The sequence below is a fragment of the Saccostrea cucullata genome, unplaced genomic scaffold (genome assembly GCF_032062105.1).
Source record: "Saccostrea cucullata isolate Sc308-1 unplaced genomic scaffold, CSIRO_AGI_Scuc_v1 ctg8222, whole genome shotgun sequence".
In the NCBI taxonomy this organism is placed as follows: domain Eukaryota; kingdom Metazoa; phylum Mollusca; class Bivalvia; order Ostreida; family Ostreidae; genus Saccostrea; species Saccostrea cuccullata.
In genome coordinates this window covers 242-15,443 of record NW_026926916.1, presented here as the reverse complement: position 1 = coordinate 15,443, position 15,202 = coordinate 242, and the positions used below count along the sequence as shown (strand labels likewise).

Here is a 15,202-nt window from a genome sequence, read left to right as displayed (position 1 = left end):
GTCACGAACAGGTCATCCATAACCTTGCCCCGTTGCTCTTACCCCTCGCTTTACAGTAGATGGGTATAACCCGGGTCATCCCCTTATTATCCTTCTATTGTTTTCTCAGTAAATAGCCCCATTATTTATCCCCCTATATGTTGATTTTATTACTAAGAAAAACTTTTTAGTATGTTTCAGTGATGGATGTATTCTAAATTTGTTAAAGGATTTTCTAACACTTCATCACATTCAAGATGTAGAAAAAATGACAGCATATATTGATGTTCGTATTATTTCTAATCGGAAAAGGTAATTCTTCTGAAGTGTTTGATAAATTATTGTTTCCGTTATTTTCTCAGACCAAGATCAATGTATGATTGTACGTAATAGAATGACATAATGTTAAAGTCACAATTTGAGTGTGTTTTATATCATGTCAATATTCTTCAGACTTATTTTCACGTTGAATAATGCACTGCAATATTGTTAACCTGTATGGAGTGTTAATTGTTGGTCTTATTTGTTCAGACATTTATTTATTTATTTTTTTTTTGAAATGTAATGTCAACATGTTCAAGCTCAATCTAATTGTATACTTTTTATCCGCCATCGCTTTGATTGGTATAGATGGAAAAATCAACCAAAAAGCAAAATTATTTATCCTATTATCCGATCATCTGAAAGCAATTTTCCTGTCTGACCTCAAACTTCATCGTAAATTAACATCATTCTTGGAAATATTCCTACATGTATTTTCTATTTATATTTTCTATATACCTGTATTCCTATATGTGATATTATGAAATCTATTTCTATATGTATTCATTCGATTTTATTTATTTTTTCATATCGTTTTGAGAAATGTTATGGGTCAGAATTACCCGAAATGCTAGCAAAGATCAATAACACAATTTAAACTTAACAATAATTTATTTACAGTAATATATAATAAGTGTATGAAACGTAAAGTACAAACTTAGCAAGAATCTAAAAATACATACATCAGAGTGTCCGTTGCTGCACACAATAATGTCCCAGTGAAAATATATCCCAGTTATATCTCAATAGTGCTTATACGACGAAAGTATATCTATGCATCGAATTGACAGGGTATTTATACAGTATCATAAATCTAGAATATTCTAGAAATTGTTAAAACATGATATTACTGGAACAATCTGGACATACACAAAATTTAAGAATGTTCTAGATAAAATGACCGAACATGTTGACCACTCTGGAATGTTCAAGAAAATTAATGTTACTAATTATATACATGATGAAACAATACACATCTCACAACACCTCCCCCCTTAAAAAGTTTGAATGTCAATGAAAACTTATATTATTAAAATAAAAGTTATGTACATTAAAACAAAATCTAGTATGTTTACGATACTCTTGACAAGGCGTCTGCAATAACATTATCTTTGCCTTTGATATGCTTAATTGTTATGTTGTATTCTTGTAACAACAAACTCCATCTAGTCAGTCTTTGATTCTTGTTTGACAATTTATGCAAAAATGTCAGGGGGTTGTGATCAGTATACACAAGAATTGGATGCAAAGTAACATTCAAATAAACATCAAAATGCTGTAAAGCTAACAACAAAGCAAGGCATTCCTTTTCAATGGTGGAATACTTTTGTTGACATTTTGTAAGTTTCTTTGAAAAATAAGAAACAACTCTATCTACCTTATCACTATGTTCTTGAAACAAAGCTGCCCCGATTCCAACAACACTAGCGTCAACGGTAAGCTTAAATTGCTTAGAAAAATCTGGAGTTGACAGAACTGGATTACTCATAAGGACAGATTTGATTTTATGGAAGGATTTTTCACAGTCCTTTGTCCATTCAAATTCAACCCTCTTTTGTAAAAGATTTGTAAGTGGACTAACAACTGAGGAAAAATTTGGACAAAATTTTCTGTAAAACCCAGCCATGCCCAAAAACCTCATTAATTCTTTCTTGTTTGTAGGAATCGGGAACTTTGCAATAGCTTCCACTTTAGCCATAATGGGTGTAACATAACCTTGACCTACTTTATGACCTAAATACTCTACATAAGCATGACAAAATTCGCTCTTCTCAAGGTTCACAGTTAAGTTTGCTTTAGCTAAAATGTCAAATAAAGCACGCATGATTCGAAGATGTTCGTCCCATGTGTCACTGTATATGATGACATCATCAATGTAGGCCTCGCATCCTTCAAGGTCTTGAAGAAGGGAGTGAATCATCCTTTGGAATGTAGCCGGTGCGTTTTTCATGCCAAAAGGCATTACTTTATACTGGTAAAGTCCATCTGGTGTAGCAAAAGCAGATATTTCTTTTGCTCTTTCTGTTAACGGCACTTGCCAGTAGCCTTTCAACAGGTCAAATTTACTGACAAATTTCGCGTTTCCAATGTTGTCAATACAGTCATCGATTCTAGGTATTGGATATGAATCAGTTTTGGTAACAGAATTCACCTTTCTAAAGTCTGTACATAATCGGTACGAACCGTCCTGTTTTGGTACAAGAATACACGGTGAGCTCCAATCACTTTTACTAGGTTCAACAATGTCATTGTCCAACATGTACTGCACTTCCCTTCTTAGGTACTGCAATTTTATTGGATTCATACGGTATGGATGTTGTTTGATAGGCAGAACGTCACTCACTATGACATCATGACAAGCTGCATTAGTTTTCTTTGGAACATCCGAAAAGATTTGATGATACTCATTCATCAAGTTTTTAACTTGTTCTTTTTGGTGAATGTTCAAATGTCCAAGTTTTGCATCCAAATCAGCCAAAACTTCTGAGTTTTTCAAGCGGACACTCTGATTACAATCTTTCTCATTCATTGCTACACTCGTATCACTTTCAATACAATTTTGAACAGTCTTAGCATTGGCTAAAGTGGAAACTGGTTTTACAGAATTTCGGTCACACCTTTCAAAATACTCTTTTAACATGTTAATGTGACAAACCCGTTTCTCTTTACGTCGACCTGGTGTCTTAACTACATAGTTTACATCACTGATCTTGCTTTCAATTTCATAAGGGCCATAAAATTTGGCCTGTAAAGGATGACCAGGAATAGGTAAAAATACAAGAACCTTATCACCTGGCTTAAACACCCTATTTCTGGCATCTTTGTCATACCACATTTTCATTTTCATCTGAGAATTCTTCAAATTTTCTTGTGCTAATTTACAAGCATTGTAAAGTTTTTCTTTGAAATCAGACACATAATCTAAAAGATTAAGATCACTAGTCTCAGTCAGCCACTTTTCCTTCAACAATTTCAAAGGACCTCTAACTGTATGACCGAACACCAATTCAAAAGGACTGAACCCAAGAGACTCCTGGACTGCTTCTCGTGCAGCAAATAGCACAAGATGAACACCTTCGTCCCATTCTTTTTCATACTGGTAACAATAGGTCTTCAGCATTGTTTTTAGGGTTTGATGAAAACGTTCTAGCGCTCCCTGGGACTCAGGATGATAAGCAGTTGATCTATACTGCCTAATACCCAACTCATGCATGACTTGCTGGAACAACCCCGACATAAAATTTGAGCCTTGATCCGACTGAATTGCCTTGGGTGCTCCTACAAAACTGAAAAACTTGGTTAGGGCCTTAACTATGCTCTTTGCCTTTATATTCCTTAGAGGTATGGCTTCAGGAAATCGAGTGGATGTACACATAATGGTAAGTAAATACTGGTTCCCAGATCTGGTCCTAGGCAAAGGTCCTACACAATCCACTAATACTCGACTAAACGGTTCTTCAAAAGCTGGAATGGGTTGGAGAGGAGCAGATGGTATCTTCTGATTTGGTTTACCTACCAACTGACAGACATGGCATGACTTGCAAAACTTCGAAACATCCTTTCTTAGCTTAGGCCAATAAAAATGACTCAGAATCCTATTATAAGTCTTATTGACACCTAAATGACCTGCCATAGGTGTATCGTGAGTTAAACTCATGACATCTCGATGATAAGCAGCTGGGACCACTATCTGGTGAACAACACGCCACACTTCATCTGGAGAAGCGTCAGGTGGTCGCCATTTTCGCATAAGGATGCCATCTTTCATATAGAAGCATTCTCCAACTTTAATAGCCTCTTCTGGTGGAAGTGCCCTCTTACTAAGTTGAATGATATCTGGGTCTTTATGTTGTTCAGAGAGTAAACGTTCTCGGCTGAGGATGTCCTTGCCTTGGCTAACTAGTGGATGCAACTCATCATCCTCACCACCAAATTTTGGTAAAAATTCTTTCTTCTCTTGCTTCTTGATATTGTGTGGTTCCATGCTGGTTTGAATGCCATCAAGGTCAGATAAGAAAGTGTCATTCAAATCAATATCAACAGAGGAATTCGTCTCGTCAAAGGCTTGAGTATGGTCTGCCTCCATTTCTCGTCTTCTGGCCATCGCTCTAGTAACAGCACAGGCTGGATAAATGTCATCATCTTCATCATCGCACATGACATCTGGATTAATCTTCTCACAAACTATAGGATCTGGTACAACTTTCCCACCAGCTAAATCGTTGCCTAACAACAAAGAAATGCCTGGAACGGGAAGAGTAGGTCGAACACCTACGATAACAGGTCCAGTAACTAAATCTGACTTCAAACTAATTCTATGCAGGGGAACATCAATGACGCCTAGCTCCACACCCTGTAATAAAACTGACCCACCAGTAGAAGTCTGCTCAGACAAAGGAAGCACGCCCTCTAACAATAACGTCTGTGCAGCACCAGTATCTCTCAAAATCTGGACAGGTTTTATTTCGCTAGAGTCACCGAGTGAAACAAATCCCTGAGACATAAAGGGCTTATAATCCTCCATAGAATCAATAGAACTGGACTGTGAACCCTGGACATCAGGAGTGTCAGAACAAATCGAAACTAAGGCTTCTCTATCACCTCTAACTGCCGCACAAGCATGTGGTTGAGTTTTATCAAAATCATTTTTTCTCTTAAGTTTAAAGCAGTCACTGATCAGATGACCTTTTTTCTTACAATAACTACAAGTAGGAAGCGACCCTATTCCAGAAGATCCTTCAAAACGTCCTGGACCGGACTTAGAACCACCTTGGGCTGGAGACTGGGAACTTGTGAAAGACTGAGACCCTGAACCACTCTTTTTATATGTGTCTGAATTGGTAGAATTACTGCTAGTCTGAGATCTTGATACAAAATTCTTTTTATGAGACAGAGCATAAGTATCAGATATGACTGCTGCCTCTTCAAGAGTTTTCACATTCTTATCTTCTAAATGTGTTTTCAAATCTTGAGAAACACATTCCTTAAACTCTTCTACCAGGATGACTTGGCGCAAATTAGCAAAAGTTTTATCAAGATTCTTAGATCTAAACCAATGATCGAATAAATCTTCTTTCTCTCGTGAAAATTCAACAAATGTTTGATTATCAAACTTCCTATACTTTCTGAATTTTTGTCTATATGCTTCAGGTACTAATTCATATGCTTTTAATATTGCTGCCTTGACCTTCTCATAGTCTGAACTTTCAACTACCCCTAGTGCAGAGTATACCTCAGCCGCTTTTCCAGCCAGTACACTTTGTAACATTGTTGACGAAACATTTCGTGGCCATTTAAGATTCTCTGCAACCTTTTCAAATTGGGGAAAATATTTGTCTACAGATTTTTCTTGAAATTTTGGAACTAATCTGATATTTTTTGCTGCGTCAAATTCAGTTTTGACAACTGACGGTTCTGGTTGGTTTTGTAATTTTAATTTCTCTAATTCAAAGTTCATTGCACGCTCTTCTCTTTCTGCTGCTAATTTGTCTAATTCAAATTTTCGTTCACGCTCTCGTTCTTCTCTTTCTAATTTGTCTAATTCAAATTTTCGTTCACGCTCTCGTTCTTCTCTTTCTCTTTCTCGCTCTTCTCTTTCTTTTTCTCGATCTTCTCTTTCTAATTTTTCTCTTTCTAATCGCATTTTCTCTAACTCTAATTGAAACTGATATTCTGCCATTTTGTAAGAGCCTAACTCTGATTTAACTGTATATTCTGGAAGATCGTATTTTTCAAAGATGTTTTCTTCTACTACTTTGTTTGCAACCTTAATTCTAATATCTTGCTTTCTCTGAGAGGATTTAACATCTAACCCAAAATGCAAACCTAATGCGATCAAGTCATCCTTTTTTAACGTATCAAAAACCTGAACACTTGGTGAACTAAGAAAGTCTGTGACCGAAAACACCATGTTGATTTCTGCTGGCTTATAATCAAATTTAACAGTTCAATAAACAAAATTCTGACAATAAATTGCAAAAGTGCAAGAAATTCTTTATCCCGGACGAGCCCCCAATTCTGTTATGGGTCAGAATTACCCGAAATGCCAGCAAAGATCAATAACACAATTTAAACTTAACAATAATTTATTTACAGTAATATATAATAAGTGTATGAAACGTAAAGTACAAACTTAGCAAGAATCTAAAAATACATACATCAGAGTGTCCGTTGCTGCACACAATAATGTCCCAGTGAAAATATATCCCAGTTATATCTCAATAGTGCTTATACGACGAAAGTATATCTATGCATCGAATTGACAGGGTATTTATACAGTATCATAAATCTAGAATATTCTAGAAATTGTTAAAACATGATATTACTGGAACAATCTGGACATACACAAAATTTAAGAATGTTCTAGATAAAATGACCGAACATGTTGACCACTCTGGAATGTTCAAGAAAATTAATGTTACTAATTATATACATGATGAAACAATACACATCTCACAACAGAAATAAAATCTTAAAATTTGATTAACTAAATGTTCGATTGCTCACCTAGATTGAGTTGCCTGAGTAAAGTTTTATTCTATGATTTCATTGGTTCTTTCATTTGATTGGTTATTTCCTATTTTTTCATCCAATAATACATTTTCATTATAATTATAAATTTACCGCGCTTTACCTTGTATATCAGAGCAGAAATTATACGTTTTCCAGGAAGAAGTATATTTTAAATCCAGTGACCATCATACGCATCTTATGATCAATGCCTTTATTTCCTGAATAAATTATGAAAACATAACATCTGCCTTACTGTTCGGTTACATCATATCTCTTTAAAATAAAAAAAAATGTAAGCATAATTGATTTATAACAATGAGATAATGCACTTATTTTGGACACGTTTTCAGATAAAGGCTCAAGTATTATTATTGTAGATTTTAGTTTTTGTCCTCTAAGCAGTAATAGATTATCAAAACGACTCTGTGATTAGAAACATAAAAGAGGTTATTATACTTCTGTTAAAATGTTTCCTATATAAAGTTCAGAAGGTAAAATAGCTATCTTTTATAGTTCACGCATAGCAAAGCTATACCCCGGGGTATAGTTTTTGCTATCCACCCTCGGAAAATTTTCATGCAATTTTTGCCTCCAATTTTGATTTCCAACGATAGATCTATCTACTGATGATGTCATAATGACTTCAGTAGCATTGTGACGTCATCAGGATTTCAGATTATTCTTGCAGTATTATCTTACTGCAAAAAAATTCAAACCTCAGAAATTATATTATACATCAGTATAATAAAACGCTTATCCACTGTTTGTGAGTGGGATAACTCTTTTATGAAACCCTTGACAGAAACTATTCCCCTCGGGCAAGCCCTCGGGGAATAGTTCTCTGTCGCGGGTTTGATAAAAGAGCTATCCCACTCACACCCAGTGGATAAGTGTATAATATTTCATTTTTCAGGGCAAAGTTTATCATCCAATCTTGATGACCTACAAAAAGAGTACGGGGAATGGCGACTACAGAAATCGCCTGAATATCCTACCCCCATAGGCATCTACAAATATAACGACCAAGTAGCTAGAACGGTTTTCATACTCTGGATTTGTCATTGTAGTGTGCTTTATACTATTGTTGTGGAGAAAGAATTAAGGTCTTGCGTTTCTTAAACTGTAAAAAATTGTCCAAGAAATACAAAAATAAGTGTAAATATAAAATACACATTTTATAGATTATTTTCAATTTTTATCAAAATAGAAAAAATACCAGAGCCTTCAAAATCGTTTGAAGTTGATTACATATAAGCAACTTTCACCGAAAGAAAGGACAGATTATGATATCTTCAACGACACGATATCAACGCTGATAAGAGGATACAGATGGAAAGAGTATGTAGAAACCTTTACTCTTTTTATAATTTTTCTTTCGGTTACGAAAGTCCTTCTCACCAACTTTGTTAACGAGATGACACTTAAAAAAAATAAAATTGGACTTGACAAATATTAGTAGTCTAGTGGTTGGGTGTTTGCCAGGTAGTCCAGGGCTCAATTATCACTCCCGACACCGTGTCAAAAGTAAGATAGTATCTATGCCCTCTCCAAGCGCCAGCATGAGGTCACATATTGCGTTAGACGATAAGAAACCTTAAAGGGTTATGGCAGTAAGTTCCATGCAAGAGTAAAAAAATGTGGTACTTCTAACTAACTGACAGTTACGACACTTCATAAGTGAGTCAGATATAACACAACACGACAATCAATGTATCAATTATGAGCATTTACAGAAATTGTTAATTGTGTCTTTGTCCCGTAAATTTATATTTTCTAAAAAGTTTCAGACTGAGTTTTTGGTAATTTGACTAATGCCTTAGTACTCAGTGAGTAATTAGAATGTCAAATTCTGGTAGAAAGGAATTAGACTCATCAGATATATTCGCTAGATTTAGAAGAAGAAGAAGACTCTAAGAGATTATGTTAATATTGTGGAAACTTTGGGCCTATTTTCAGTCAACATTTTCATGGAATGAAAAAATAGCATATTCAATAGACTGACATTTAGACTCTGTTCAAAATTCAGGGATCTCCAGAAAATAGAAAGCTAAAGATGTTTAAAAATTTACGAACGACACAGTCAAAACGTTCATAGATGAACAGGAACAGATAGCAAGAAATACAAGTTGCCCTAGTCGCCAAAAGCAATGTTATAAATGTAAATAAAATTTGATTGAATATAAATATTGTAATTAAAAAAAAAATAATAACGTTTTTTTTAAGTTATTCTACATGTATAAACTTTACAGCATTAAAAATTTATACTATTCTGTTTTGAAGTTTTTTTTTAAGAGCCATTCTCTGTAATGATTTGAAATTTTATATAGGAGCTGTGGCACGCATAGTCTCAGAATTTCTCCAAATTCTCTGTGATGAATGTCATTGATATCCTAAACTGAAATCAGGCAAAAATTGGTTGCTATGTTTTATAGTTACCATGGCAACATGTCTTAAAGTTCGAAAAATGGCATTTTTAAACATGTTTAGAGCCCCATAGTTAACATTTGCGGCAAAGCAAACAATTGTCAATGACTGTTTCCAAAAGTTGAAGGTCAGATGTCTCAAATGCATGATAAACATGTTTGGTAAATCAACTATTACATACGTTACTATGGTAACAAAGTATTCAAAAGTAAAAAAAATATTCATTGAATTTTATTACGTTATACACGTAAAAATAAAAAGCAATTATAGGATAAAATGTGACCAAATAATAGAAAAAGAGCCTTGAAACACATACCAAGAAAAAAATATGATATTTCATTTTGGTTGGCAATGGTTGCCAAGGTTTTTATACCACAGAGAGCCTTCAAAGTAACACTATGTATGTTTAAATCTGATCCTATCTTTAAAAAAAAGCACATTTCCTCATAACTAATGACCAATTTCATAAGATGTTGGTGTGCTCCAAATTTTCCCATTTGAAAAAATTCAGATTAGATTCTTTAAATAGAGGGTTGCTATGGAAATAAGCAGAAAATATATGCTTAAAAACCTGAAAAATATTTTGTTTCCTTGGATACGTACCCTTAAATGTAGATTCCCAAAACTTTTATGATTGATATTTATTAACAGCTAGTTTGACTTTTAATTTTGACTATCATCCAATCTCTAAGTGGATGCAAGAAGTTGGCACACAGGGTTTAATATTGATATAAAGTTCACAAAATCGAACATTTTCCCTTCTTGGTAACCATAGCAACAGTGTTGTTTTATTCATCAAATTTTATCAATATATGATATTCAACTTCAGTTCTAACAGATAAGTACTATTCAAGCTGAGTCCTTTAATTTGTTTCTTGATTATGTGGCAATTTAATTCTTAATGCAGCGGAAAATAATTCACTTTTAAGCACTGGTACTTTGTTTCCATGGTAACACTACAAAGTAGCAATTATACTCAATTTTTCTTATGGTTTTGGTGTTGCAATGTCCTAAGGATGCATATTTGCCAGTCTTGAATTTTCATGTTTTTCCTCAAGACAGTAGCATTAACCCAATCTTAGTTACTGGTTTTGCATGGTTACACTGTGTTACCATGGCAACCATTGAAGTTATTTATAGAATAATTTTGCTTATACTTGTATACTGAAGGTCAAACATTTTCGTTGTTTTTCTTAAGTCGTTGATTGAGTTTGAGCATATAACACCTACCATTAGTGAATGCTGAGCGTTTTTCAGCATATTTCAGCATTTTAAATGTATTCCAAATGTACCCTTGGTTACCACTTACTTAGAGATATATTCTAAACAGTTTCTTTACAGTATAAGTGACATCAAGGTGTCATATTTTTGTGAGAATGGTTTGTTTGCTTTTTCTAGTTTTTATTAAGCCACAGTCAAGATTTAAAGTGGCTGAAAATCTCGATTTTTCAAACTTTTCCGGCTGTTGCCATAGCAACCGAGACACGTAGCAACGAAATTTTGTTTGATATTTGTTTCTGGTGTCAAGTACTAAGCATGGGTGAAGTTTCATCAAAATCGGTGACCATGCGTGGCAACGAAGTTTAAGTGGTTACAGAGAATGGCTATTAACATGTATAACTTAACAGCTATAGTATCCTGAACCCGATTAATTTTCTGGAAGGACCACAAGTTGACCCATCTTATCTTCCGAGCATTACTCCATTCGACACTGTAGGCGACTATGAAAACTACGTCAGGCGCTTAGAGCTGTTGCCCAATCAAGTACGAAACACAAAATGACAAATCGTTACTTTTGTATAAGAAATTTCATTATTATTAATTACGAAAACGGTTACTTGTAATCGTGCAAGTATTTAAGGATTCCAAGTAACATAATAACTAACATTCATATTTTCTATATATTGCATAATTTTTTTTATATCTTATTATCAAATGGTCATTGCTTAAAATCACAAAGAAAGTTGAGCTTTACAAAACTTCTTTTTTTTGAAATGGTTCATGAATTATATCATTAAAAGAAGTAATATAGCGCATTAAAATTTTGTTCTTGTCATTTTACTTTTTCACACATATTAAAGTGCATGAAATTCTTCTTCTAGATTGAAAAAAGGAAACTGTTATTTCAAAAAGCTGTAGAAAAACGTCACACGTATCATAATGTTTCTGTGGTAAGTATTAAATACAAATAAGTACATATATAATTGAATAGGTGTGTTTGATCGTCAGGTTTAAAATGTTTTAGAGATTTTATTAATAAAAGATAGTTGTTGGTTTCCCGGAAGTGTGAGAAAAATTCCACAAGAAAGGAATGGTTGGTTGTTTTGGAGATTTTTTAAAAAGATGGTCACATTTCATACAATTTAGGTTGTTTGAGTATTTGATTATTTTATCTGTATTTTTCCTGCATTTTAGAACAAAATTCCTGGTCAAATAGATGCGATTCTTACTAATGTGACTGATACAAACTTTCCTCTCTACAAACCGTTTCAGGAAAAATTGACAAATCTGAAAACTATTGAAGAATCTAAGAAGTAGGTTAAGCTATACATAAAGAGTCCAAGACGTTATACAAAACTTAAGTTACAATGATTTAATTTCCTTTTTTTTTTTCAAATTACAATGTATATTTGGATTTGGGTAAAATTGTAGTCGAGATTATGTTACCGTTTACAGTATTGTGGATATACCTTAAGATTTTTTTTTCTATATGCGTCCGCAAGGTAGGCCTGACCTTAAAATAACAAAAATTCAAAGGATGGCCTTTTTTACCTATTAAAACTAGTTTGTTTAGTACCTTTCATAATACCTAGTGTTTATTATTTGTTTTTTATTTTGCCGGTATTTTCGGGAAATACCCATTCCACAAATTTATAATCGTAATGTATTCATAATTTTGGGAAATATAATATATGTAAATATATAATTAACGCTAGTTAGTCCTCTGACTTGTATTCTTTGTTCAATTCTATATCTGATAAATATACTTCGATGCTGAATGCAAGAAACTGAGATATACACTAAGCACAAGAAGTAAGGTATGTTAATACCTAAAATAATATATAGTTATTCATTCAAAATAATTACAAACATTGCATGATTAAAATGAGAGAAAGAGCAAAGTCAGCTGTTCAAAATATCATCCAAAAATACACAGATCTTAAGACATATTTTGAAACAGTAAGTGAACATATTTTCAGTGTATGAAATCCTATGTACTTTTGAATTGCAACTGTAATTTAATAAGGATTAAATTTACACGATGCATTTGAAAACATACTTAAAGGTGTATTTTTAACATGTAAGAAATGTTATGGGGTAAATAGTTGGGATTATGGAGGTGAGTTCTACAAAGAATGTCTACGCTGGTACCTCTCTCTGGATTTGTCACCGGAATAAGTCCATCAGAAGGGTTTACAGGAAGTAGACAGAATTTCATCAGAAATGAGAACGGTAAAAATGTGTGATTCATTTAAAAAAACAACATACATGTACACATATTTATAGTTATTACTTTCATATTCATTTTTCTTTTTTATGTAGATTATGATGAAATCAAATCATGTGGGATCCATAAAGGAGTTTTTCGACAAGATCAAGAAGGATCCAAATAATTATCTAAAAACTGGCGTAAGACAATTGTTTTTTATTTTTAAAAAATTAACAATATTTTTGCAACGTTACAATTAGGTTTACATTCAATTTTCCAACAGGAAGAGATAATACAGTGGTTCCAGAATGCAATAGAAAATGAAATTAAACCCAAGTTGTCAAGATTATTTAAAGACGTACCTAACCTGCCAATAGAGTAAGCAATTTCATATATGTGTATAATTCTAAATCAAACGGTTTAGAAAGCTTGATATCAAGTAATATTGGGTCAGAAAGTTTGAGTAAGAAAATCTACTTCTATCACAAAATTTCATTTTAAATGTTATATCATTGATTATTTTGTGGTATTCTTTAGTGTTAAGCCAAACCCAATAGACGGGACAAGTGGACAGTATTTACCAGGACCTCCTGACGGATCACGCCCAGGGGTGTTCCTAGTCAATGTTTTCCGTCCCAAAAAATCGTATGTTTGAGTTAATTAGCTATTCATTTAAAGCGGAAAAATGATGCAGGTATTTTCATAATTAACTAACTTATTTCCCTACTACATGTTTAGATGGTTAATCTATCAGCAAAGCTGAATGTTAATTAAAAGTTGCAAAGTTTCTTTTACCCTTCTGTAGATTAGAACTCACACTTTGTAAAAGTCTTACCACAATGTCCAGAGGCCACAATATTTTGCAATCTGATTAAAATCAGATCTTTGTTACGCTCTGAAATTCTGATTGTCGCTGTACAAATTCATCAGAATTTTGAAGCATTACAAAGATCTGACTTTAATTACATTTGTATATTTTGTCTTTTCAAATTTCATGACCCAGGAACAGTATCCTGAGATAAAAGATACCACAGAGTCTGACACATCTGTTTCATACTTGGATATTTTACTTGAAAAAGACGTTAATGGTAAACTAACAACCAAGTTTTATGATAAACGTGATGAATTTAACTTTTCTATCGTCAACTTCCCTTACTTATGCAGCAATATACCTTCATCACCTGCATACGGAGTGTATATATCTCAGTTGATTCGATACGCAAGAACATGCTCTACGTATGAACAATTTCTAAAACGAAGAAAATTATTGACAAGCAAGTTGATGAAACAAGAATATCAGCAGTCTCGATTAAGGTCATCATTTCGTAAGTTCTATGGTCGATACAATGACCTTGTCAGCAAATACAATTTATCATTCAGTCAAATGCTGACTGAAGTTTTTCATACCAATTGTTAGTCCATTATTTATACACTGAATTGACGACGGATTTTTCCGTTATTTCACAATCATGACAATGAGCACACGGCGGGTGTGACCGGTCAGCAGGGGATGCTCACTCCTCCATGGCACCTGATCCCACCTCTGATGTTTCGGAGGACCGTGCTTGCTCTGCTCCTATTTTGTTTTGTTTTATGGACTTTGATATTGAATACCGTTCGTTATCTCCATATCCATCATCGTAGTTATTCATTTACATCGTTGTTCAAGTTATTAGGAGAACAAACCGGGTTAAAAACAAGCACTTTTAATAATGATTATTAATCTTAGATTTTTTTTTTAAATTAAAAATAGCAAACAAATTGTTATCTCTATGCATTTGCGATTTTGCTTGTCAAAGGGTTTTTAATTATGAAGAAATAATGATCATTTTATTCTTTGCATTGTATTTTCTTTCAGTGTTAACATTGACTTTATGGCTCTTCTTATTCATGAGACAATCCCTGGTCATCACTTACAGGTAATCAAATCCATGTATTTATAATATGTTTGCCATCGCATTACATATTTTCCATTTAATGACATAGAATATTTCTGAATCAATTGATGTATATCACTACCAAAGTTATTTTTCCTTGCGATTGGCTATTCAAAATAACGAACTGAAATAAATCACGTATTAGGATAAGACGTCTCTCAATAATTGGCAATAATATACTCAACAATATAGTTTTCAATATAATTGCATTTTCTTTTTAAGAAACAAAAATATATAAGTTAATTTATTATCTGACCATCAATAACACATTCATAATACTGTATACAGGGTTATTTTCGCCCTGTGTTATTTTCGCCCTTTTAAGTTGCAAACAATTTTACCCCATTTTAAATTCGTCCACTTGTGACAAAGGCGAAAGGGGCGAAGATATAAACGGGGCGAAAATTTCGCTGTATACAGTTACATCTTTGCTCATCAAAGTTTATTAAATCCATTATAATTTTAAAACAATTAATGTTCGTTTTCATTACAGATCAGTGTCGCTTCTACTGTCAAAATCCCTAGTTATAGAAAGCAAATAGCTGAGTATCTCTACACAGTTCCATTTGAAGCTCCATTTTACACAGCATTTGTAGAG

The 15,202-nt window shown here is 33.5% G+C and overlaps 1 pseudogene; it reads left to right on the top strand.

Annotated features, from left to right (window-relative positions):
* The window catches only part of LOC134272926 (uncharacterized), a 24,615-nt pseudogene extending 9,413 nt beyond the window's left edge, over positions 1-15,202 (top strand).